Source organism: Platalea leucorodia, assembly GCF_965183815.1.
Source record: "Platalea leucorodia genome assembly, chromosome: Z".
In the NCBI taxonomy this organism is placed as follows: Eukaryota; Metazoa; Chordata; class Aves; order Pelecaniformes; family Threskiornithidae; genus Platalea; species Platalea leucorodia.
The window spans coordinates 23651490-23661992 of record NC_138858.1 but is presented as its reverse complement, the minus strand read 5'-3'; positions in this window follow the sequence as shown (position 1 = coordinate 23661992).

Genomic DNA, 10503 nt, shown 5'->3' with positions numbered 1-10503 from the left:
ATGTTGAACAACCTGTTAATGATTTCCCTTAATCAAATGCAGAACTTTGCACGTGAGTGAACAACTATTTCTCTTAATTTAGTCTCTTTTCCTGTTTGCAAGGCCTTGTGGGTTGCACTGTAGAAAATTTAAGAGCTTTCAGAATGGCAGCAAAGACAACTGTTACCACTGGTATAAAATTGTACAAACTTTCTCTGAATATTAGTATTAACAAGATCTTATTAGCAATATATAAATAAAAGTAAATAAGAAAAGGAAACAAAACCTTCTCTTACTCTTGATTATGCAAATATTGTTTTTTTTTCCCATAATATATTTCAAGTACACAGTATGTTTGCCCAACCACTCCATTCCTTTCTGTGGGTATTGCTGAAGGCTGTTGATGGCCATTTCAGTCAGCTAAAATAAACTGTGCCACAATGAGGTTAGACCAGTACAGAGAACAAGTAAATTCAGCAGCTCTATCTTTAACAGTCTGTCCCTTAATGTATGCCTCTCACCCCAACGTCGAGCCTCTGTGGCAGGTGCTGCAAGATTTCAATGGAGCAAACACCTGAGCACACCTGGTGCTACCCTTTGCCTTTGTGTTTGAGCTGCTCACGTCAAGGCTGTGATATCTACTGGTGCTCCACAGCCTTTATCAATCAAAGGACCACCTTAGACTTTTAAAAAAATCACCTGAGGTTGTCTCATTGTTTTGAAAATAATCCACATACCATTTTTCCAATGCTCACATTGTAGTGCTTATTTTCAACCAAATATAAGCTGGCACTTTTTCAATGTTTATTACTTTTCATCTTCCCCAATTTTATTCTTTTCCCATTCAAAGGGAGGTTTGTGTGTTTTCATAATGTTCTGCAGTTGTACCATTTCATAATTTATGGCACACCAGTTATTCACTGCACACAGATTGATAAATTGCTAGACAGGGACAATACAGGGGACATTCAGTCTTGGGTTTTTTTTTAGTCTCGTGAATATATTACTTTGGCTTTCAGAAATGTGTGGCCATCAGAATTAATTATTAAAAAAGTAATAGCCTCCACTCTCTCTGTAGATTTCTGAATACAGAATACGGAGGTATTTTGACTTGTTTTTCCTGAACAAATTCAACTGCTTTCTGCCATAAACATTAACTGACAAAATGAAGCAATTTCTCTTCTGTGAAAGAAAGCATGGAACAAATAAAAAAATCAGTGGTGTCTAATATAGCAGGAGAAAGTCATCTAGCAGCATAGTTACAGTCCCTGATGTCAGATGAGATCATTGTTGATATGAAGACAATGAGGCTTATTTAATGATGGCGGTCTATTTTCATTTTGTTGTAAGAAGGTTATGTACAGTGTGGAAGCTTACTCACTTTGCATAATATAAATAGAACAGGCTATCGTCAGGAAAAACTGTGACAAAAATGAACCAGTAAAAAGCATATAATTCTTACGCTGCAGGTATACGGTGACTTGAACAAACATATTAGCTTCATACACTGGCTGCAGTTGTTATAAAATTGATGACCAATGTGATTCATGATTGTTAAAAGAACTGCTCAAGAAAACTGACCTTTTGTCCCCCTCGTTCTTGCCTATTTCCCTTTAGAGCTTTGTGCAATGACAGCAGTGCACGGGCTGGCTGTGTGTGACCCCAGGCACTCGCTGGCTGCACCCCTAGCAACCAGCGATCCCTCCTGCAGCTGCATAGGTCAGAGGATGGGCTTTTTTTGGGCAAGGCAGGTGGCCTGGTAGGGCCAGGGATTTTACCTGGCTTTTGCCAACTGTGTTGATATGTACTGCTGTAACTCAACAAACATGAGGAGGTAACATTATAACAGTGTTACATGTTTCTCTTGTCTTGGGTTAGGATGGGTTATTTTTATATTGTGTCATCTTTTAAACAGAAACAAAGGAATGAGCAGATGTTGTCCACATGAGTTAGACTTTCCTGTAGCTGGTTAGAAATGGTCAGGTCATTGCTGTAAGCCACATATTAACCTGCTTGAACCAAAGCAGTCCTATAAATGTCCATGTCCATCCATGCCTGTTATTTAGTCCTGCTGGAATTTGTATTTTCAAGTACATCATATAGTAAAAATATCAGCAAGTCTTGCATGGGTTCAATGGGGGAAGTAAAGACTTTTTCCCAGGCTTTGTGACCCAGAAGTTGAACAAATTTTCCACTTGAGTCTTTGTACCGTAATTTCTCCAAGTGTTTACTGAAAATACAGCTTATGGAAGTAAAGCAGAGAGCTGCAATCTACACACCTGATATTTAAAAAAGACAAATGCCTCATTTTAAAATGTCCTGTCTGAAATGTTTTCACTTACAGCTACTGCTGCTCGTCTCCTTCAATACTTTATATGGAAGAATTAGCCTCATCCTTTTATCCCTTTGCTACTCCTTTTTCTCTTTCCCAAATCCATAACAAGTCTGTTGTTTGGCTGTAGGCCAGCAGACCAAGTTAAAGAGAAATTTTGCAAAGCATTTAACAGGTACCGTCTGATGTACCCCTTGGCAAGAGCAGGCATGCCTTTGCTCTCCAGCTGGGCATTCTTTGCACAAACAAAATATTCTGCCAGATTAACAAAGAAAAGCAAGGTGGTCTCATATGCTTGCCTACTCCCTTTCACCAGCAGCCTGGACTTCATCAGTTACAAGTTTTAATAGAAAGAGAGATTTCCGAGCAACGTAGTAAATTTTAGCTGTATTTTGAATATGACTATCTAGCAGACTCCTAATTATTTTTCTTTAAGAAAACTAAGGTTAGCTTTTCCTCTCCTCTAGTGAATCTATAAAAATTATACATTAATTGAAAGGTCTCCCTGGTTAAACCGTTATAATGCTATGGCAGCGTGTTCTGTGCTAGGTTTTGGCAAGCCAGCTATAAAGAGTAATTATACCTGCAGGAGTGGACTATATAGAAGCAAATCCCAATTCAGGCTAGCAGCTTTCATTTGTTTATCTATGAAAAGGTGGATGCGCATATTATTAAATGACCGTAACTGACACCTTCAATCATATCTGTCTTAAATACCTATGGATTCTTTAATATCATTGAAGCTATTTAGAAAAGACCTTAGCAGTAGACGGATAATGAATCAGGTAATAGGTGTGAATTCTTAGGTCATTTTGCTTCTGTTTTGAAAGGCTGAATTCAAGGAGGGAGAGATTATGCCAAAAAAAGGAGGCAATTTATATTTAGTGCAAAGCTTATAAATATAAGGACAATTTATGGTTAATGACCATCCATTCCCAGAGGATTAAGGACATAGTACAGTAGCTTTTGAGATAAGACTAAAAAAATGAAGCAGAACGTTGATGTATGACCTCATTTTCCCTTTTTAAAATCAGGTTCTTAGCAATGTACTGTACGTTGCAGATTTAGCATAGCCAAAACCTTTTTTGCTGATGAAAAATAAAGAACCTCTTAGAAAATTCAAGGCTGAGGTGGAGCTTTGATGTCCCTTCTCTGAATATTGGGTGAGTTATCCATGAAGGAAAAGACTTAAATGAAGGGGAAATAATAGCAATTTTTTAGGTGGAACCATGTTCAAAAGGAAAAACTATCAACAGATCCTCTCACAAATGATTCCACTAAGTGAGACTTTTCTGGAAGAAAAGGGGTTAAAGACGAAGGGACATTTGGAAAGTTCTATTTGCCATAATTGATTCACTTTTGATGTGTGTATATGTTTCCTAAGTCTGTCATAACTGAGCTAGTTAAGAGCAAATAGATGGGACATTCAAGGTGACTCAATTCAGTTCAATTGATTTCATATCACTCACTTAAACCATGACTAAAAATCAACATGTATAATCCCTAAAATTGGTATAATAATTTTTAATCTTTCAAATATGTATGTCAATAATTTATTTATTATTTAATTTATAGATAAATATTTTGTGAAAATAATCCTTTCAAAACATAACTGCATGTAATTTATATGCAATTTGACTTTTCTTAAGTAAACAAAATATTTTGCTTTTAAAATTAATCAACTTATTCTACAAGGAAAATGACACGTGAGCCAAACAGTTCCAGTCATCGCATCCTTCAGGATTTTAGATTGGAAAATATAGTTCCCTGTCATCTCATTCATGCAGCATAGGAGGTAAATGTGCTGTATTATCCTCCCTCAGCTCCTAATAAATTATCAATTTTAAATGACCCAGTTATTGCGATGGACTTTAAAATCAACTAAAATCAAGAAAATTTCTGCTTTGAACTTGTAGAACTAGGTGTTGATGCCCCCAAGCCCATAGGATTTAGCACTTTAACAAGCTGTGGCTGTAGACTGTTGGCAAGAAATTTCCATCAGTCCAATAAGATTACATTCTTCAAGTCTTCTTTGATAATGTTTTTTAATTAAGTTTAATAAGAAGTAGGTGCTCTAGGTGTCATAGTAGACAATCAATATTTTTAATTTAAATTATGGATAGAGTGCAGGAAGCGACTTCTTTAAAACTGGCAAGGCACTGTTACTGGAATGTCTTACGGAAGTACTCAGTGGTTTGTCTGGAACATGACATTAAAACTTTGTAAAAAAAAAATCCTTTCTACATTCAAGGCAAAATGAGGAAATAGTGGAAATCCTGCTATTCTAGTTACAATGTCATATCCACCAGTACTGCTTGTGGGATACCCAAACCAAAAGACCTCAAGGCCTTTGGAGGCTGTAAACCTGAACGGGGACACAGAGTAAATAAGGAATCAGAGAGGTCATACAGGCAGGGGAATGAAGCACTGGCTTCACAGGGAACTTCAAGGAAGAAGTGGATATAGACATAAGAAATTCAAGTTACACAGGGTGTTCTCCACATGAGACTGAGGGAAGGGTAAGAAGGCAGAAAGTGGAAGAAGCAGGAGCTCTGTGTGCCTGGCTTTCACATCCCAGCAGGCTGAAAGGGGTTCATCCTACAGTGGCATTTTTCTCAAACAGCCAAACTTTTGTCCTTCCCAAGGTCTGTGCATTTCTGCTCGTGCCTTATTGTGCCTTGCAGTTGGCAATGTCTGACTCTTTCTTAGGTTTTGCTTGTTTACACACAAGAGGAAGATTTTTTTTTTTTTTTTAAAATATGTGATTTTTGGGCCACACCTCACCACCCAGCTCTGTGCTGTCTGTGACTGCCACAGGGTCCTTTACAGCCTGTGCTGCATCTTCCTCAGCTCCGTGCTAACACACAGAGCCACCATTGCCTGGAAAAGAGTAAATCACTTACTGTGTCTTGGGAGAAGGCAAGGGGGAAGGTTCCTGGAGCTCCCTGGTCCTGCTGGACACACCCCCTGAGCCCAAGGGACCATGGTCAGCTCCATGTGCCTGCCCAGGAGAGACTCCTCTCCTTCCCCACCAGAGCAATCACCACAGAGTGCACATCCAAAAGGCAACCTTGCTTTTATAAAGAGCTGGTATCTGCTATGTTTAATACTTGTACTAATTAACACAGCAGGAAGCAGTTACATTTTTAGGTTCCTTAAAAGCAGAATATCCCCAGGCCTCAGAACTGTTCTGGGCTTCTTCCAGCCCTGGCTGAACCTGCTGACAAAAACATTGCTAAAACTCTAACTGCCAGGTTCATTTTCTAAATCAACACTTACCCAGCAGAAGCTGGACTTGCATCCCTGGTTCATCTGCATTTTTTGTATTTTAAACCAGTGCCTGCTCATATGGCAGCCCTTCAACTTGAATAACTAACAGTGATTCCCTACTGCTTTCCAGGCTGGTATTTGTTTGCCTCTTCTCCTCACCCTCACTTCAGATATTAATTTTTTTTGGTAGAAGAAGCAACAGGAAGGATTTAAAGGCTGGTGGAGGAGAAACTCGGGGAAGGAAAGGCATAGCCCAGCTGTGCAGCAGGGAGTTGGGGCAGGTGTTGATGCTGTTGCTGCTTGAGGAGAAAGCAGTGCCTCATGAGGTACTCGGCCCCAGCCTGCTGCGTTATCCTGCAGCCTGCCCATGATCTGAGCAGGCATGTACAGGGACAAATGCATCCGAGCCTGGCCCAATCTGGGACCTCTCTAGGCCCTTCTCTAAGTAAAATTCTCATAAAGTGTGAAAGGTCAGAAAGCAACGGCAGTCAATGGCACACTTGCCATGAGGATCCAGAATGTGTATGGCTTCCTTGCCATGTGTAAATGTGCTGTGAAATGGGGCATGGACAGATACCATCAGGGAGTGTTTTTTTTGACTTGCCATGCAGTAAGCAGAGTGCCTTCCTCCCCAGTGCCATTGCTGAGGAATACTCTAAAGCCCCTTCTATATTTTAGTGGATGCTTTTTCCCCAGTCAGAAGTGACAAGCATCCACCTTGAAATTAGTCACATTTTTGTTTTCTCTCTTCTTTGAAAAGTGATCAATGAAGTATTGCTGCTGCATTGTGGGCAGAGGGAGCACATTGTTATGGCAGCTTTCATTTAACTGCAGCTGCAAACATTATGTTAGCAAATCAGCTCTCTGCTCTCATTGAATTTGCTCTCTACAGCCCTACAGTTCAGGGAAAGCTGTACCAAAATGCGTGAAACACTCAAAAGCAAGAAGCCATTTAGAACAGAAACAGCAATGGAAAATAATTAACCAGAGCCAGCAAAGCCCATTATTAAATTACCAGTGATAGATCAAAGGACAACTGCACAGCTTTGAATAATGGAGATCTTCATCTTTCTCTGACTTTCAGACCAAGATTTGATTTAAAAACTGAGGTGTCCAATCCCTGCTAATGGCACCTGTGAAAAACTGCAGCTGCATTCACTCTGCAGTTCAGGGGAATAAAAACCTCTTCTTTTTCCTAAAAACCAACTGAAGTCAGCAGTTAGCATGAATATTTACACAGAAATTCAAAATACTGAGCCTTAGTATTGCTGAGTATTTCAGGAGGAATGAAATTCTGTTTGTTCTTTGCCACAATAATGAAAAATAGGGGGAAAAAAAGAGAGGAAGTTACTATCATTTCAGCTATCTCAGCTCTCTACTACCCAGCATGGGGACTGGTGTCCCCTTTCAGATGCAACAGCACAAAGACTCATGTCAGTCAAAGGAGGCATTGACAGTGGTTTTATGCTAAGAAGAAAACCCAGAGCACTCCCTGGCTTCCACCTTCTACAGTTCATCTGAACCACATCCATCATGGCCCTAGATGGCTAGGAGCTTCAGCGTGCTGGATGGAGTCTCCTCCACCCTTTGTGACCAGAGGAAGGGTTAGGAAATCCCTGTGTTGAGGAAAGCACAGCAGTTGATTCCTTCCTAAGCCTGAGGGACAGGAAGGAAGATATATGGAGTAGGGGAAGCACTGATTAATGGTCAGTGAGCATATTCTGCACCCAAAAAAGGGATTAAATATTACTAGAGAAAAAAAAAAAGCCATTTGTGCAACCACACCTACAATTCTTTCAGAAAAAGCGTACAATACAAAGTTGAAAAAATTCTTTAACTGACACTTGCTAGTATTTGCCTTTTTAGCTTCTCATCTTCCCTACATCAAAACCCAAAGGAGATCCTTCGGCTGGTGGAATTTGGCAGAGCTCCATTAACTTCAGTGGAGTTGTGACAGTTCATGCCACAGGAAGACCTGCTCTCAGGACTAATAAATGTTGCTATCACTGCTGCAGGATCTGAATGTCAAGGCTTCCTCCTTGCCCATCAGATGCTGAGCACCACTGAGCTTAGAAAAGGTATGTGCCAGCAGCCTTCCTGAGATCCCAGCTTCTGCTTGAGAACTGACACCCCTTGGCATCAAGTTCCTCGATTGCTGTGCTCACAAGATTACATATCGGTGAACATTTCAGCTAGGACTTTTTATTTATATTCTAGATACTCTCTGTTTCTAGAAAAATTGCTGCCATTATGGTCACAGAATAACAGAATGGTCGAGGTTGGGAGAGCTGGATTATTAATCATTAGAAACAGTTTCTCTCTTGCACACAGAGAAGAACAGATGCTGAAGTGAAGCTTTAAAGTCACTGAACTAATAATTCCTTTCTTGAAAGTTTTTTCTTTTTTTTTTCTTGGATACTTGCAAATTGTGCGGAAAGGAAAGCTCAAAATATATTTTAGACCATATAGGTTTACAGAATAATCCACAGTAAATGATATTCTGCAAGTATACATTTCAATGTATGATACAGATGTGGCTATGGGGCAGATTAACATAAAACAGAAAGCAGTTCCCTCTTTTTGAATACGCATATTTGAATAAGGACCACATGCGTCTATAGGCCCATACAAAACATGCCTGTAGCATCAGTTAGCTGAGTAAATGGGTCACTTTTTTTTGGGCCCCTACATCATTAATTTAAAATAGGTATTCCAGAGCTATGGGATGTGCATCAAGAGAAAAAAACCTTCTCACTGAAGTCTCTAAGTCAAATTCTATAGTTTTTTGTGTACACTTTTGTACTGTTTTTAGTGTGTGTTCCTGTCCGTTATGTGTACCTCTGCATGACCATAGCATAAAGTGAAGAGTAAAATATTTGCTAGTGCTGGGAATTTTCCATCAGCAGCTGAAATACGTGTTTTTCTGGTTACTGAGGAAGGCTTTGGCTAATGTGAAATTAACAGACAAAATAAACCTTTTCTGCATCTGAATAGTACAGATTTCACTACTTTTTTCAGTTTTATTTCAAAAGAAATATGGACATTCATTCTAATACATAACATGTTCTTACCTTGTAGGCTTGAAAACTATTTCAGGAAGGGGGAAAAAGGGGGAAAACGTGGTTAGCTTATTTACACCAGCAAAACATTTTTAGACAAATATTCAGCAAAGTAGACAGACACACCATAATATCTGAGTTCACACTGTATTCAGGAGAAAAGATCTGCTGTGTCAAGTTTCATAGATTTAACCAAGTGTGAATAGGTTTAGCTTTCAAAATATGATGGATTCATCACAGACTAAACTTATCTGTCAAGGGAAATAAGCTAGGTAAATCCTTGAATAAAAGTAAAAGAATAAAACTGCAATTTTTGCTCAAAACTTTAAACAAACAAACAAACAAAAGATTTCTCATTGGCTGGATACTTTGATATTTTTTTCTCATTTAAAGAAACCTCTGATCATAAGAAGAAGCAGATACATCAGACAGATAAACTGTTCCAAGGGAACTAAATACCAAGGGTTATTTATTAGATGTGGAGCACCACAGCTCATATGGCTGTATGCAGAGACCTCCAATTGAAAAGAAACTAATTTCTGATCCACTCTTTTTATGATAAACTGTATTTGGGGGCTGATTGAATGACTTTCATTCTTTTCTACCCAGTCTGACCTGAAAGCCCTGGTCATTTCCTGACAGAGGCTGGAATAGGCTTTCTCAATCACCAGCAAAATGCATTTAGCTTGCTGAGAAAAAGCACTTGAGTGGTATCTTGAAACACTTCTCATTTACTAAGCAAAATGGGATGCAGCACATGAGGGAAGCATTTGAAATGTGGACCAGCATTTTAAATAGGAATTCAGCAGCAGATCATCAAGTAATCAGTGCCGCTTATTTGATTACTTTTCCAATCTCTTGTGCAAATGCTATCCAAAGTCCTCTGACATCATCGATGGCAGGATCCTTCACAACTATGTCTTCCACTGTGAAGGCATACCAAGCAGCTCTGCTAAGGCTTCTTGTATCATGCAAATACAGCTGAAGCAAACAAGCAGTAAAAATGCAAGCTTTGTATTGGGTTTGCTTCTGGCCTTTGCTCTCATCCCAGTTTAAAGGCTGATGGGGAATTTCAGCTCTCCCCCATCCCAGGCAGAGCTAGGCTTTGAGCTACAGCCGGAGACCTGCTGGGATTTCAGGAAGGCCTTTGCTGAAGCTCACAGTGCCTGAGGGTGGCACTGAGCAGGTTACCAGTCACAATACCAATACGGCTTGCTGGCTGCCTGCCAGCAGCCAAGGGGGAGCAGTGCAGTAACAGGAGAGTCAGAACCACACAGGCCACTAAGGAAGTCTGCGCTGATGCTGAACTCCATCCGCTGTGGTCCTGCTCTGGTTACACAGCCCACTCTCCCCAGGCTCTTGATCCTGAGGTGTGGCTGCAAGTGCTTAACTTTCTTTTTGTGTTTCATGGCTGTGTCTTCACTCCCATGCTGTAACATGAAAATAGTGCTTGTGTCCTTTGGAAGAGAAACATGACTGAACAAATTTTATGATGTCTTAAACCCTGTTGGTAAGTACACAGAGTCCTCCTATGACATCCAGTCCTGGAGTTTTGTAAATCCTCTTCTGAGCTAACCAGCCCTTCCTTCAACATGAAAACCAAAATGTTGAAGACAGGAGAGAAAAGTGCCATTAGGGTCTCAGGACACACAGCAGTGTGTGCTGGCACTACCAAAAGAAATAACTGTGGGGACCTTTGTCTACACCTTTGGAGACTGCAGCTGAGCTCAAGATCTCTCTTGCTACTTTTCAATTCCTAAGAGGTGATACAGCAGTTTAATTTTTACTGTCCTTTTTTGAATATTGCTTTATTAACATTACTCTTTTTGTTGGTTGACCTGGTCTGCAGAGGGTCTTGGATAC